Below are 17,807 nucleotides of genomic sequence, written 5' to 3'. Positions count from 1 at the left end.
ATCTGCTTCGAATATCTTGCATAGTCACAAAAGGAAAAGTAAATAATTTGAAAAATAGATTTCACAAATATATTTGTATATATTCATATTATGTTTATAGATGCTCAATTATAATACATTCAGTGAATATTTAAACCTGAGCCCAAACTCTGAGACAGACACTGAAATTTTCCAGGAGCTCTTTCATTTTATATTCTTTTTTTTCTGAACAATTATTTATTGTCAAAGTGATGTACAGAGGGGTTACAGTTTCATATGTAAGGCAGTGGGTACATTTCCTGTACAATTTGTTACCTCCTCCCTGACTTCCCCCTCCCCCTCCCCCTTTCCCTCTCTCCCCATGAGTTGTTCAGTTGGTTTACACCAAATGGTTTTGTAAGTATTGCTTTTGGAGTCGTTTGTGTTTTTATCCTTAGTCTCTCGATTTTGATACTCCCTTTCACCTCTTTAATGGCAATGATTATCTTATCTTTTATCAGCTAGTATTACTTTCAACATTTATATACCTTGAAAAATGTTCTGGCTAGGAATTCCAGTACTATGTTGAAGAGGAGAGAAGAGAGGACAACCTTGTCTTGCTCCTGGTTTTAGAGGAAATGGCTTTAACTTTTCACCATTAAGTATAATGCTTGCAGTGGGTTTGTTGTAGACAGACTTTATTATATTCAGGAATGTTCCTGGAATCCTAGTTTCTCCAAGGCTTTTATCATAAACGGGTGCTGGATTTTTATCAAATGCTTTCTCTGCATCTAGTGAAATAATCATGTGGTTCTTGACCTTGCTGGGATTGATGTGGTGGAGTATGTTGATTGACTTGCGTATATTGAACCAGCTTTGCATACCTGGAATGAATCCAGTTTGGTTATAGTGTATGATTTTTTTTTCGACAACTTGTTGAAGTTGATTGGCCAGAATTTTTTAAAGATTAAAAAAATTTTTTTAATTGTCAAACTGATGTACAGAGAGGTTACAGTTTCATACGTTAGGCATTGGATACATTTCTTGTACTGTTACCTCCTCCCTCATTCTGAGATTTTTCTTTTGTATCGATGGTCATCAAGGAAATGGGTCTACAGTTCTTTTTCTTTGATGAGTCCTTGTCTGGTTTTGGGATAAGGGTTATACTGGCATCAGAAAATGTGTTTGGTAGCAAACTTTCACTTTCAATTTCATTGAAGAGTTTGAGAAATATTGGTGTGAGTTCTGTTTTGAAGATAGCCCAATAGCTATGCCCGTATGAACACATAAGATGATGCTAAGTGAAATGAACTCCACATTATGGAAACAAGTGGTATATCATTGTAATTATTTTCAACATGTCATGTGAAACTGCCTTTTTTTTTCTTTCTCATATTCCCGTTCTGTGGTTTTACCCCAGGTATCACTGTATCAGATCTTAGTACCCTGGATACTATATATATATGTGTGTGGTGGAACTAGGGAAGGGAAAGGGAATATCAAAATCGAGAGACAAAGGATAAAAAGACAAACCATTTCAAAAGCAATACTTACAAAACCACTTGGTGTAAACCAACTGTACAACTCATGGGGGGGAGGGGAGAGGGAAAGAAGGAGGTGGGAGAAAAATAAGGGAGGAGGTGACAAGTTGGATAAGAAATGTACGCACTGCCTTAGGTATGAAACTGTAACCCCTCTGTCCTTCACTTTGACAATAAAGAAAAAAAATCCTAGAATGACTGTCATTTCAGATGGCTTATTCTGTTGTTATTTCGAATTGAGACTATTTAGATGCTATTAAACTGAAAAGAGAAACGGGCTGGGTGGCAGTGGCTCATGTTGGTAATTCTAGCCACTCAGAAGACTGAAATCTGGTTCAAAGCCAGTGTGGGCAGGAAAGTCTATGAGACGCCAGTGAACTACCAAACCAACAAGCAAACAAAAACAAAATAACAAACAAACAAACAAGAAAATAGAGCAGGGCTGTGGCGTAAGTGGTAGAGACTAGCCTTGTGCAAAAAAGCTCAAGGACCCGTGCCCAGGCCCAGAGTTCAAGGCCCATGACTGGAAAAAATGAAATCAATTGGGAATTGTTTACCTGATAAAGATGCTATAGTTCTCAGAATCCCACAGAGTTATAAAGATAGGGTGGACACTCAATAAATCCCCCAACGGAACTACTTCAGACCTCAAAGAGCTACAATATAGGCTATGTAATTATCTTGGGCTTTGCTTTTTCTCCTGGAAGCACAGTAGGATAGTTGGCACCGTAGCAGCCCACGTGAAACAAAAGCCGGCCATTGTGAGAAGGACCGCGTTGGCTGAAAGGCAGAGGGTGTGCATTTACTGTTTGAACTCTTGCCAGCCCAAATGCTGCATGTCAGAAAAGTAAAATTATTTGGATAGGCTATTGTAAAGCTCATGGTTGGGGGGAGCAGAGCTGAGTCCATCTTGATTAGGGAACCATGGCAGCAGTTGTTAAAATGAAGTTAAGTATTAGGTCAACCTGACCGCAAAGTTCGGCTTCTGTAAATGGCTTGCTTATCTCGTTTGTTGCTTGCTCTACCCCCTGCATCCACCCCCTACATCTGTGCTGGCTTTTTACCGTTAGAAACCCCAGCTGGAGGACTGCTAGGGGTCACAGTTTCAGCTCCCGGGTCTGAACTGCAGATTCAGGACCCTGGCCAGAGACTGAACCTGGCCGGTCAGTTCACTTGTTGCTTCCCCAATAACTCCATCTTTTCGCTTGAGACTGTCTCTGCGTGGTGGACTCTTGGGGGTCGTGACATCCCCTCCCTCGAACCCCCTAGCACTCATATTCCATTACATTCACAAAGATGATCACTTTAAGGTAGATCATGATGAAAATGAGCACCAGTCATCATTAAGAGCGGTTAGTTCAGGGGCTGGTGCGAACGATGAACTGCATATCCTGGAGGCAGAGGCAATGAACTATGAGGGAAGTCCAATTAAAGTTGCACTGGCAACTTTGAAAATGTCTGTGCAGCCACCGGTTTCCCTTGGGGACTTTGAAATCCCACCACCCGTGCTCCTGGGAGCTGAAGGGGGGCTCGGGGCCTGTGCCCATTAGTGGACGGCCCTTAGTTGCTGTGGAGGAGGATCCAGAGTCGGAAGATGAAGAGGAGGAGGATGTGAAACTCCTGAGTGTGTCGGGAGAGCGGTCTGCCCCTGCAGGTGGTAGCAAGGTTCCACAGAGAAAAAGTAAAACTTGCTGAGGAAGATGAGGAGGAGGAGGATGAAGATGAAGATGAGGAAGAGGATGATGATGATGATGATGATGATTTTGATGACGGGGAAGCAGAAGAAAAAGTTCCAGTGAAGAAATCTATACGAGATACTCCAGCCCCAAATGCACAGAAATCAAACCAGAATGGAAAAGACTCGAAGCCAACGACACCAAGATCAAAAGGTCAAGAATCCTTCAAAAAAACAGGAAGAAAAAAAACTCCTAAAACACCAAGTTCAGTAGAAGACATGAAAGCAAAAATGCAAGCAAGTATAGAAAAAGCACATTGAACAGTCCTGGGCACTAGTGTTAAATTAAAGCCCGAAGATGGGGAAAGAGGAAAAGGAGACACAGATATAGTCCATAGTGACTATCATCAGCAATCCAGACTGAAGGCTTCTATCTTAATCCCAATCCCCTTTCCTGATGTGCCACCCATACCCTCTTCCAGGCTTGAAGCAACCTTTTGGTTTCCTAATGCACTTTGTTGTGACTGCTGTGATTGAGTAATCCTTACGTATTACTTTCTATTGTGCTCCATCGTTTTGACCATGCACAATAAATATTTGATTTTTTTTTTTTTTGGCCAGTCCTGGGGCTTGGACTCAGGGCCTGAGCACTGTCCCTGGCTTCTTTTTGTTCAATGCTAGCACTCTGCCACTTGAGCCACAGCACCACTTCTGGCCATTTTCTGTATATGTGGTGCTGGGGAATCGAACCCAGGCCCTCATGTGTACAAGACAAGCACTCTTGCCACTAGGCCATACCCCCAGCCCTCAATAAATATTTGAATGAATCAAAAAAAGAGGAAATTGGGGGAGAGAAGGAGAAGGAATTTGAAGTCTATTAGAAAGAAGTCTAGAAAAGTAAAGAACATTTTACACACACACAAACACACACACATACACACACATAAAAAGGTCACTGGAAGTGTCTATGGCCTAGTTGTCTTTTTTATATATGTTTTGCATGGATGAAAAGAATTTAAAAATAACCACCCAAGTATTTAAGCTCATGTAATTATTATATGAGCAAAATACAGTTAAGGGCCTATGGCCCAATTATTATTTTGCTAAAATTTTCTCATGGATTTTCCTCAAGAAAGCTTGATATTACTAACTGAAATGACGGACTTGAAATATAATTACATATATGTTTTGGCAGTAATGTCATCTTAAATATGTTTTGTATTTTTAAACTCCTCCAAAATACTTTTACATATTTTTAGTCTCTACTTAAGAATAATAGCATTCAGAAGTTAGTACCCTTTTTGCACAACACCTTGTCAAAAAAAATTGTGTTCAATTAATAAATAAATTAAATTAAAAAAGAAAAAAGGAAGTTAGTAGTATATAGTTAATCTAATAAATAATGTGATATACATAATATCATAGGTGCTCATCAAAATTTGGTTAAATGCAACTTTAGCCCAATATGATCATTCACAATGCTTCCTACTTGAGAATTTATGATCATCTACTTCTTAGATATAGCCAGAATTAAACATATTCTTCTTTTTCCCATTAGTCCATTTCTTAAGCTCTCCTCTTTAAAAAACCTTTTAGTTTTTTTCTCCTTGAGACTTCATTAATTTCAATAAATATTAATATGTTTTATAGAAACTTAAACACATTAATGTTTTAGATGAAACATTATGCAAGCTGATAAAGGATACCCCAATGTATTAATATTCTTGTTCTCAACAGTTTGTCTATGCCAGGTTTATTAGGAGATAGTATCCAATAATAGATTTGTGTTCATTTATGAATAATAACACAAAGATAAATTTGGTCATTCCTGAATGAATTACGATCTATTACTACCCCCTTTAACAATATTAAATTTACTCAAATTAATAAATACTTCTGCTCCATTATATGTATTACCTAACTGACTCACTATATTCTATTCTTTGAAGTAAAACGATAATTCTCGAAGTTTGAAATGTACAATAAATATTCAACATATACTTTCTGCCCTTACACATTCATTTGAAAGCTTTGATTATGTTATTTGCCAAAGATTATCTTTCCAAGGTTTGAAATGTAATCTGAAGCATATGTGTGTGTGTGTGTGTGTGTGTGTGTGTGTGTGTGTGTGTAATTCTGGTCTTCAGAGTATTCAGATTCATAGCAACATTTTTTATTTTGTCAATTTTACGTACTTTTGTACTCTGTGGTATTGTGATGAGTATATTTAAATTCCAGAGACAGCAGCTTTTGCGATTAGTGTCAACTCATGACATCTTAAAGCCCACATGAATCACATATTGATGGGATTACATGGGTTTAATTTTAGCCATTTGAGGAGCTTCATATTTTATAATGGAAATATACCACATTTTCTATCATTTTAAATCTCTTTCCAGATAAATAAATCAACATTTAACTTCTTACACATAAATTAATGAATGCTTTCTTTGTAAACAAAAGAACTGAAAAGTTGAAAATAAAACACCATCAAAATCTTCCCACGAGTATATTTATATAGCTTAATATTTTCAAATTAAACAAAACTGAAATGTTTGTGAATTACTGTGAACCCTGTCAATATTTTTATTATTTTTATTTTTTATTTTTTTTTGGCCAGTCCTGGGCCGTGAACTCAGGGCCTGAGCACTGTCCCTGGCTTCTTTTTTGCTCAAGGCTAGCACTCTGCCACCTGAGCCACGGCGCCACTTCTGGCCATCCTCTGTATATGTGGTGCTGAGGAATCGAACCCAGGGTCTCATGTATACGAGGCAAGCACCCTTGCCACTAGGCCGTATTCCCAGCCCCAATATTTTTATTTTTAACTGGTTGGTTACATGGATCCAGGTGCAATAGTTCCCACACAGATTATTACATAGAACCTTGTCCACAATAAAATCTGCTTGACTGCTTGTGCTCCTTCACTCATTTTAATAAGCATTGGTAAGGTCTCTCTCTTTCTCATTATTCCTTTCATTCCTATTTGGTTTCCTTTCATTTTCTTTGCAAAATATGGACATCAGAGTCAAATGCAAAGGAGCAGTTGCAATCAGGGAATGTGTAAATATGCACACACATGCTTATAAACAGATATAGTAAGTATACACACATATATTGACAAATCTGTGTAAGTGGAAACAGACACTATATATATCCAGTATGAAGTAGAGGCTGCACTAGTGAAAGATTATGGTTAAGGAACTGAAAATCTGCAAAGCGAAAATGTTGGAATTCTTTGTCCAATCCTTCAAGATTTTTCCACTTTTATCTAGGTTTAGAGCTATTCAGAATTGTTTAAAGCCAAAAATAAAACTTCCTCTTGAAAAATACATGAAATTGTAAAGAAAACAAAGCACTTTAAAAGGAATTTATTTATGTAGAGTTAAGTTTCCGAGCAAATCATAAAACGTGGCTCAAATTACATTTTTATAGTCTCATGTTCAAGAGGTACTCACATGTGTTCAGCCTTAATCTGCTCCTTGGCTCTCTTAATATGCAAATTTTGAGATTAAGACCAAAGTTTTTAAGCAAAAAAAATCATTTCAAGTATTTGATATTTTAAAAAATACTGACTCATAAAATAATTCCATATTAGCTTAACTATATCTACTATTGATCAGAAATATCCTGAGACCACGAGGTATGAACAAACACTTCCACATTACAACTATGGATTTTTGGAAATTATTTCAACTTTTTTTCCTATCTTGCTAATAATAATTATTTACTGGTGAACTGCCTTATCATAAAAGAAAAATATTACAGCTAAAAAAATTACTTCTCCAGAAACTCATATAGAGTAAAAGAGGATTCTTTTTTTTTCCAAAAAGAGGGTATATATTTTGTTATGAACTATCTCTTTTTAAGCCAACTTGTGAAATTGACCAAATTTAACTTTATGATATTCATTCACAAACAATAAATCAGTTAGTATTCTAAGGTAATTATCTTATAGAATAATGATGTTCAACTAAGACCTTATATAAATAGCAATACTACTACTACTACTAATATAATTTCCATTAGTAGAAGGTGTAGAATACTTGTGCTAAACACTTTAATATAATATTCAAATAACCTTGGGAGTGAAAAAATAAATTAATATTTCACTGATAGTGAATTTGTCAGTACTCAATGTATTTTAAATATATAACCGGTTAATATGCTTGTGAGACAGGGAGATTGAATCTCAAGGACATGTCACTAGTAAATATCACTGTGAGAAATTGAACGGATCTATGATTTCAAAATTCATGCTCATTTAACCGTAATGTGCAGAGTGTAACAATACAATATGTAATCATTTATTGAATAGGTACATCAATCTAGCCAGACAGAAAATCATATCCAGGTAGTGCACAATAATGTTTGATTCTGATTGCAGTATGTTTTCAATTTGTTGTGGGAAATCTTAAAAGTATCTATCTAATGGCTCTCTTATTAATTTATATAACAATTAGAATTTTGAAAGGAGTATGTGTAGCTATAGAAATAATTTTGTGCTTAAAAGTAAAGTCAGTAAGTTTTCTAGAAACAAAATGAAATATGTTTTTTTCATTGTTACGTGCAAAAACTTTTTTTGGTTTATTTGTTTTCATTGCTCTTCTTTTCTTTTTCTGGAGGGGGGCTAAGGTTTCAAGAGCCACCGGACTGCCTCCTGGTTTCTGAGAGAAGATGTGTAGGTCACACTACAGGCTATGGAAGGAATTTGGTATCAATTCTAACTATTCCAACGCTGTGTCTTAATATTATGTCATAGAGAAAAATCCAAAAGTATTCAGAGATACTGGGAATACTTCTCACAGTTTAGAAATTTCAAAAGAACTATCAGACCCTTGTAAAGACAGAGATTTTTGCAAACAATTTTCTAAGGTGTAAGCACAATGGTTAAATGGAAAATATGCATTTCAAGTAAACTTTCATATATATATACATACATATATATATATATATATGAAAATATATGAAAGTAACCATCCTATCACAGGCTATAAAATCAATCACATCTAAATGTTATATGGAACTTTACAACTTGATGTTCCAAAGGTCTCTCTTTTACCTTCGCACAATGTTACACAGCCTCTGACATATCTGCTTTCTACCAGCATGTTATTTTTAATTTTCAAAATTTATGTAAAGGTAACAATGTAGATTTTCATAATTCTGTTTCACTCAACATAATTATTTTGAGGTTCATCTTGTTGCAAATTTGAATCATTCTATTTTTTCTTATTAACTTATCATTATTAGAGAGTTGTACAAAGACATTACAATTCCATAGTCCATAAGTAGCTGTATAAAGAGATTAAAGTTCAACATTTCACTTTATAATGCAATGCACCTTGATCAATGACACCTTTTTCTCTGTTTCTCTCCCATCTACCTCGACTACATCCTTACCCTCACACTACCTGGTTATGTAAATGACTTTATTCTGATCCAGATATTTCAGAGATATTTAGAATTTAATTCTTCTAACCTTTAATAAATGCCAAAATTCTTCAATATTATGACTTTTTTCTTTAGTTTTTGTAGTTGGTGAACTCAAGGAATTCCATATAATCAGTATCTAACTAGATACTTCCTTTTTCTAAAAATACTTGAAAGTACTACACATGATACGTAATTCTATTTGTCAATAAAATTATAAAGTGGGTATTAAATGGTATAATCTTAAGTAATGCTTCACATCTGCAGATAGTCTATAAGACAAGTATGTGACAACCATTTGCTCCATGTATCCGTGGATAAATAATTTGTTCAAGTTTTCCTTTATGATCTATGTTAGCCTCTTTGTCTTAATGGACAGATATCTGGGCCTGTCAGCTTATAAAGACGAAAGGCTTAGTTTGACTTGTGGTTTAGGTGTTCAATATATGAAGCCCTATTCAGATCCCAATGTACTACAATGAGGCCCCTTTGCCCTGGAGTCAGCACACAATGACAGTGCTGCTTTGATCAAGGCTAGGAAACAAGAGAAAGAAGAGACTGGGGACCCACAATACACTCTGGGGCTCCATGCCCAATAATATAAAAACCCTCTACTAGGACCCACCTATTACAGTCCCCATGGCCTCTCAATAGCATCAAGACAGGAGTCAAACCTTTAATACCTCAGCTTTTTTTGGGGGTGGGGTGGGGCAGAATCATTGGAGATACCAACTATTATATCATGTTACTATTAATCCCAGCCTACTAATCTTTAATCATACTTATTCAAATCCTAGCAAGATAAGCCGGGAATCATGTATAAATTTAATGTCTGTACACACACACACACACACACACACACACACACACACACACACACTTTTAAACTTTACCATCCACAACTTTTCCCTGGGCTTTTTTTATATCTCCATTTAATCTTCTCATTACACATGTCTATTATTTTATTTGCTTCAGTCCTATTACCAAAACTAACATGCTACTTTTAGAATTCCCACAGGCTACTACATTATTGTTCAGAGAGGTTATTTCTTTAATTGAGAGAAATGTCTAGAAATACAGATAGTGGATGTAAATTCTTTTTCAACAGGCTTCATTGAGAACGTTCCATGACTGACTAGGGAATTCTCCTCAGCACCCAAAATGAATTACATGTCAACGTATGTCTATGGCTGTCCTGTATAAAAGTTTGAGCGTATTACTCCTATGTAAACAGATCTGAATCACTTAGCACATCTGGAATTACCTTCTGTTATCTACACTTTAATTTTCTCTCCTTTCAGGCAGCTGGTTTTGTTTTGATCTTCTTCATAGGATCACTTCTAGGGAGCAAGACACCGTGGTGCTTCCTTCTAATCCCAGATGAATGGTAACTGACTTTACACAAGGAAGAGTAACAGCACAGAACTCAGTGAAACTAATGGTTAACTTACAGTGCCGGGGCAAAGGTTTACTTTTGCCTTTTGGGGAGGACTCCCTTTGGGGGCTTTCCGTTCTAAGCTTCACCTTGGCAAAGGTGCACCGTGTCACGATAGCCACAGTTCATCTGAAGGTTGACCTAGTCCACTGGCTCACCACAAAATCTCAAATTCTGGAAAGCACATTCGCAGTGGAGTGAACTTTGAGGAATGGAGAAGTAGCCAGAGAAGTAAGTTCTGGTAAGTGAGAAAAAAAATAGGAGGAAAAAAAAACCTCTTTGTAAGATTCAGAGGTTTTGCACATATCCTTCTAATAAGAATGCAAATACTGTGAGTACTTTCTACTCACGCAGTAGTGACATTTACCAACTGGTATTCTGTTATTTGACCTCCTTCTGTAAACATTGACTTTGCACTCATATTTATAATATGTTTCTGTCTGTTTTATCGCAGTTGAATGTTTCCACCGGGAATGTTATCAGTTATTATGGCTGAAAATGCACCTGAACCAGCTGTGCGGCTAAGCATGAAAATGGCACCAGCCAAAATCCCGGAGTCTCTGAACAGATCTTTGCTGCATTATTGCCACGGCTCAGCATCCATCCTGAAGCCACAGGGAAGAAAACTTCTTCCAGCACTTTATTTCCATGGAAATGAGGAGGACTGAGCTTACACTCTTGGTTTTTCCTCAGCAATGCCGCATGTGATACCAGGATACACTAATACAAATCATTCCAAAGAGAAGTGGAAGCTGGTTGTATCATAGAAGCATAGAAATATTAAGTGACAAGATCAGACATTATTTTCCAAAGAAATTTCTTATTTTTGTGTAGCTTTTTGGTACTTGTATAGTTTTACTTTTTATGCATGGTGAAGAGAGGAGCAGATCATTTAGAATAGAGAGGTTCAGTAGTTGCTTCTTTGAGAAAAAAAAAACACAGCAAAAATTTTATTATATGTTCAACTTCCTGGACTATTCACGAGAAAATAATTCAAAGAAGTTATTTTTTGTATTGAATAGTTAATTTGATTATGTTAATTTGTTTTAAATTTTTCTAAAAGGGACCCATAATTTTCAAAATGTCATAAAATCGGGCAATCATTACTTTGTTCATTCTTCTACGGGCTTGGTGAAAGTCGTACAATTTTTTTTTTTTTTTTTTTTTTTTTGCCAGTCCTGGGCCTTGGACTCAGGGCCTTAGCACTGTCCCTAGCTTCTTTTGCTCAAGACTAGCACTCTGCCACTTGAGCCACAGCGCCACTTCTGGCGATTTTCTACATATGTGGTGCTGGGGAATCGAACCCAGGGCTTCATGTATATGACTCAAGCACTCTTGCCACTAGGCCATATCCCCAGCCCCCCCTTTTTTTTTTGCCAGTCCTGGGCCTTGGACTCAGGGCCTGAGCACTGTCCCTGGCTTCTTTTTGCTCAAGGCTAGCACTCTGCCTCTTGAGCCACAGCGCCACTTCTGGCCGTTTTCTATATATGTGGTGCTGGGGAATCGAACCCAGGGCTTCCTGTATACGAGGCAAGCACTCTTGCCACGAGGCCATATTCCCAGCCCCCTATAATTTTTTGGTAACAAATTCTTTATTACTACTGATCAAAAATTATACATTTTCTTATTTCATTTTCTATGTTTACCCTCTAAAATGTATTCACAACTCCTTTAAATAAGTGGTGAACTAATTAATATATTGATGCAAGTTTTCTGATCAAAAGCTAATATTTATTTAATAGCATTTCACCCAATTAATATGCTTTAATACAATACTAGAGATCATGTGTATCTCTGGAGGAATAATCCTTGTCCTAGAGAAATGTCAAATTTAATATGAGATTACAAATTAACAAAAACAGACAAATCTCCACGTTAATCTTGTCCATGACAGGTACGGCAAGAGCTCATCAGCTGAAAGTGCATACAAAAGTTTAGATGTTGGCAGGTGCCATGGCGCACACCTGTAATTATAGCTGCTCAAGAGGCTGAGATCTGAGCCTTGCTGTTTGAAGCCAGGCCTTGACAGGAAAGTTCTTGAGACTCTTGCAATAAACCACTAAACCACTAGAAGTGGAGCTGTACAACAGCGATATGTACAAGACAACATGTTGTAAACTAACTGTACAACTTGGAGGGGGGGTTAAGGAGGAGGGAAGGTGGGAGAAAAATGAGGGAGGAGGTAACAAGTTTGACAAGAAACGTACTCACTACCCTAGGTATTCACTTGTATCCCCTTTGTACATCACCTTGACAATTAATTTAAATTAAAAAAGAAGAAGTAGAGCTGTGGCTCAAATGGCAGAGCCCCTGCTGGAAATTGTGCAGAGTTTTGCAAAGAACAAGTAACTTCTGAAAGATGATTCTAATAAAGAATAATGTGCATGTGACTTTCTGCTTTAAAAAATATTAGTTCATCCTTTGTCCTGCTGTTTCTGTGGGCCCCCTTTCCCTTCCATGGATCAGATAAGTTTATATATCAGACAAAGGGTACAACAACCTAAATCAGAAAGAAAAAAAAAGAAATAACTCCATACATGACATAATAAGGGGAGGGGAGTAGAGAAGGTTAAGTGGGAGAAAATGACGACTGATAACAGAAAAGAACTGTTCATTTTTCAAAAGTAGAGGGAATATAAAAGTTCTCATCATGAAATGATAAATGTTTGAGGAGATTAATGTTCTTGAACTCGTTTAAACATCATGCAATATATATGTTGATCTAAAAATAGCAACATAAGAGCTTTTGTTAACATGGTCCTCCTTTGTCTTGATTGAACTTCCATGAAATGGTTTTGAATAAAGATTAGAACAAGTTAATAAAACTTGCCTAAGGATTCAGTCCCATGTGGTTTGCTTTCATACTTGTGTTGTTTTCTCATTTGCCATCCTATTAATATTCCCCAAATGCAATTTGTACAAACTAATTGGGTTATGAGACCATAATATTAGAGATAAAAATGAAAATAGAAGACAAAATTTAGGTACAATGCTCTTGTGACACAACAGATATAAATTGTAGTTAAAATTTGAGAAAATATAGAAACAAATTAGAAAAGAAAAATGATTTACTCTGTTCACTTACTAAAATCTTTATCAAACGTTAAGAAAATCTCAAAGCAATTCTTTAGATAAAATTACTGTAATGAAAAATGTGATGAATGAGGAAGAAATTATGATTGCTACAGGATTTGACAACAGTTGAGGTTAATTCTTTCTGCAGATAAGAATTGTCTTGAATACAGCTCAATATAAAGTAGTTGCAATTAAAACTCTGCCAACAATTTATGAAAAGCATTCTTTGAGTAAGAATTAAACTCTTCTTAGATCATTTTATCTATAACACAGCCTTTGGGGTTCTTTCTGTATTAATCTGTGCATTTTCATGTCCAAATACTATTGTTATTACTTAAAAACTAATGTTTGTAGTAAGTACTTCCACATTGCTCATCCAAGAAGCAAAGGGCTTAACTGTAGAACAGAATACCAAGTTTACATGGCCACATCTGATAAATGTCCTATATCAGATGATTTATTATCTTAATAAATGTATTATATAAACTTAAACCAGTAATATAATCAACAGCAGAGCTGGATCCCTGAACAGAAAAAGAAAATTGGATACCTCCCCACCAAATTCAAATAACTGGAAGATTTACCTACTTTCTCCTCATTAAAGCTACTATTTTCATAAAAACAAGACCTTATTTTGTAAGAAATTCTATTTTCAATGTCAAATTGCATCATCTCTGTTCATTCTATGCCTTCAAGTATAATTTTGAGTTCTGTATATGTAGAATATTGTTTTCAATGATCGCATTAAATATTTATTTATATGACTTCTTTCAGCCTTCTTTTTTTTACTTCAGTTGAAATGAAATTGAAAATGGTTATATTTTATAATCATAACCAGTAGTGCACTAACTAAAATGAGAACACTATATTGTGAGTGCATTATTTGAAATTGTCTTGACAGTGAAAACATCTTATGGAAGCCCCATTGCCAGTACATGTACAACAGTAAGGGTGATAGCATACAAGCATATCTTGTTTTGGGCATTTACTATTAGTAAAATATTTCACAAATTATCATATAATATTGAGTTTGAGCTCAGAACTCACATAAAGTAGGTACATATAATTTTCATATCTTATTCAGTTTTGTGATGTAACTTACTTTTAGGTCTTAGTAAGTAGATAGGGAGTCTGAATACGAGATTTATTTCAGGAGAAATAACTGTGTGAAAAAGCTCTTTATTTTCCCACTCATTAAAATGGTATCAGTGTGTCTATTCCTCAAATTCGTATGTTGTAGTTATATGTAACAGTCACGTTTTTAACCCCCAGTGTGATAGTTATAGGAAGTGGACCTTTAATAGATGATTAGATGATGATGATTGGATAATTCTCCCTTTTTCTTTGTTTTTTAATTTTAATTTTATTCATTTTTATTCTTCTCATGAAGTAGATTAGTGCCCTTATTAAAGAAATCCTGGAAAGCTCTCTTTCCCCATCAGTCATATGAAGAAATCTATTAACCTGGAATTGAGCCCTAGACAGTCATCCAATTTTTCCATGTCTTTTTCTTAGAAAATTGTTAGTCTCCAAAAATGTAAGTAATCAATCTCTCTTTTTTTTTTAGAATCCAATAAATCTGTGTTTTCTTTTTTGTAGAACCTTGAAAAATTTAAACACAGTATTTAATTCAAAGCCCTTAGGTTGGGTTCTTGATTCCAGTCTAGATTACAAACTGTCGTTGGTTATTGCTTCACCTTGATACAGAAAAATATGAACAAAATGAACCCCTATATAAATCCATATAAAACCCCCATAATATCACACATACATACATCCATCCATCCATCCATCCATACATACATACGTATATATATGATGCGTGTGTTGTCCATTTACAACATTTCCTAACTCTACAAGAGAGGGTAAAACACACTGCAAACAATTTCCCTCAAAATTAGAGAGACTAATAGGTGAATACAGATTATGATTCTTGTCACATTATTACAAGTAGTAATCTCCTCAAGAAACAGTTCTAAAGGAGGCTATAACTGACACATTTCTGTAGTCAGTATGTAGAAGACCTTGTGATTAAATTTTCAGAAGCTGAGCACATTGACACATATCTGCAAACACAGCGCTTCCAAAGCTGATGGGAATGTCATGCATTTTGAGGGGTGTACCTGGCTAGTCCTTCCTGAGTACATTGTGAAGCCTTGTCTCAAGAAACAAAAGCAGAAAGAAAGAATCAATAAAATACTCCTCATGGATATTGTCATTAGCAATTGTTAGTTATTTTTGTTAAATTGGCCTAAAATAACTCAGAAATTTCTCAAAATGAATTTTGGGGCGAAATGCCCTGGGCTCAGCAGTAAAGTGGGGTGGGTGGGGGAGAAAAACAGTCGGAAACATTCAAGAGTACTTGAGTTTCATAACCATATCTGTCCTCAGGAGAAACTACTGAAAAAAGGAGTAACTATAGCCAGGGAAATACTCAATTCTGCCCTTATTAAGCCTTCAAGATAAAAAGGGAAAATATTAAATGTAGTATACTTCAGCTTTATTCTCCAGCAGAAAAGACAGGAAGAGGCCCAGGGGAGATGCACTAAGAGGTGCAGGTTTGTTTTTTTTTTTAAAAGACTGAGAACTCATAGAAATACAGAATTCTTTCTTTTCCCATAGACCCTACCAAAGGCTTGTTATGTTACTTACATTACTGAACTAAAGAGCTGTTTGTAGAAGTTCTTTGAACTTAGTATGTGACAAATGAGTATGAGAAGAAAATTACAAGACCTATGGAAATGTAAAACAACAATTTGAATAGACAAAGTAAATACCAGAACAAGACATAGAAATGACAGCAATGTTAGAATTACCAGAATGGGAATTTAAAAGAAGTATGATTAGGAAGATACATATTCTTATGTTTAAAGTAGATAGCAGGCAAGATCTGATGTGTAATGACAGCAGAAATTTAGATGCAAATTTAGATGCAAAACTGTAAAGAAATATCAAATATCAAGAACACTGGAACAGAACTGAAGGATGTTTTGGGTGGACTTTTTGTAAAAGTATCCTAGCTTTGTCTATAGAAAGACTCTCTGAGCTTGAGGAGATATAAATAGAAGTCATTAAAATGGAAAAAAATGGACAAAAATAGTGGAAATAATAATCACCTTGAAACAAAATCTCAAACTAAATTATTTTGAGAGGAGAATAGCAAGTTCCAGAAAACAGGATCTGAATAAAGAACACGAGTAATGAACAAGAAATAAATAAAGGTAAAATAAAATTGCTTATTTTTCCTGTTATTTATCTAACAAATAAGCAACATCCAACATATAAGTAATGTTTAGAATATACTGCAATTAACAAATAAAGGGAAAACATACAAGAATGCTAATTTATTAATATAAACCTAACTGAATTTAATGCTTATGGAGAGAGTTAAGAGAATGTTCAACATAATATTAAACAAAAACAAGAAACTATTTTAAATTAATAAACTGAAGTATAGTAGCTGTTTGGAGAGCTCAAATAGTATAATTTTTAAGAAAGACTAGATCAAAGCAAAGCAAAAGCAACACCAGGAAATGGGGTATGAGGCAAAAGGAAGAAGAGTAGACATGAATGGAGGAAGGGGAAAAGAGATGTAGTCAAGAATTCATTGTATCTACCACAAAATTAAGAATAGTAATGGGATTCTATGCCTCTATCAGAAAGAATGACACTGGCCCCATTTGTAAGGAAATGGAAGGACCTGGAAAAAATCATGCTAAGTGAAGTGAGCCAGACCCCAAAAAACATGGAGTCTGTGGTTTGTCTCATAGGGAATAATCAGCACAGGTTTAGGCTAGTCACAGCAGAAGATCACAAGAGCCCAATAGCTATGCCCTTATGAGCACATAAGATGACAAGATGACGCTAAGTGAAATGAACTCCACGTCATGGAAACAAGTGTTATATCATTGTTATAATTATTTTCAACAGGCCATGTGAAACCGTTCCCCCTTTTTTTCTCTTGTAGTCCCTTCCTGTATCTGATCTTAGTACCCTGGATACTGTATATACGTGTATTAGAACTAGGGAAGGGAAAGGGAATACCAAATCAGGAGACAAAGGATAAAAAGACAAAGGATTCCAAAAGCAATACTTACAAAACCATTTGGTGTAAACCAACTGTACAACTCATGGGGGGAGAGGGAAAGGGGGAGGGGGGAGGAGGGGGAAGGGGGAATGAGGAAGGAGGTAACAAGCTGAACCAGAAATGTACTCACTGTCTTACATATGAAACTGTAACCAGTCTGTACTTCACTTTGACAATAAAGGAAAAAAAAATCTCAAGTAAAAGAAATCAGGACTGCATACAGAAACAGTTCTAGAACTAGGGGAAGGAAATACAACAAATGAGTCTAGAGTACTGGCAATATCAGAAAGCAAGGAAATAATGTCAACGAAAAATGCAACACAGTGTCTCAGAATACTTAAAAGAGCAATCTACTGGCAGAATCAATAAAATTTAAAGACACACTTGGAAAGAGAGAAAACACTGAGCTGGGCTCACATCTGTAATCCTACTTACTCAGGAGGGCAACATTCAGAGGATTGTGGTTCAAAGCTAACTGGAACAGAAAGAAAGATCCTTAAGACTCCATCTACATAATTTGCAACATAAAGCAGGGCTGGAGACATGGCTTCAAGTTATACGACACCAGCTGAGCCCACAAAAAATAAATAAATAAAACAACAATGA

General features: G+C 35.7%; 1 pseudogene; it reads left to right on the top strand.

Annotated features, from left to right (window-relative positions):
- Positions 1 to 2,890: 2,890 nt before the first annotated feature.
- LOC125364697 lies at positions 2,891 to 3,495 on the top strand (annotated as a pseudogene).
- The last annotated feature ends 14,312 nt before the right edge of the window (positions 3,496 to 17,807 follow it).

The sequence above is a fragment of the Perognathus longimembris genome, chromosome 16, assembly GCF_023159225.1.
Source record: "Perognathus longimembris pacificus isolate PPM17 chromosome 16, ASM2315922v1, whole genome shotgun sequence".
In the NCBI taxonomy this organism is placed as follows: Eukaryota; Metazoa; Chordata; class Mammalia; order Rodentia; family Heteromyidae; genus Perognathus; species Perognathus longimembris.
This window is presented reverse-complemented; position numbering and strand designations above follow the sequence as displayed.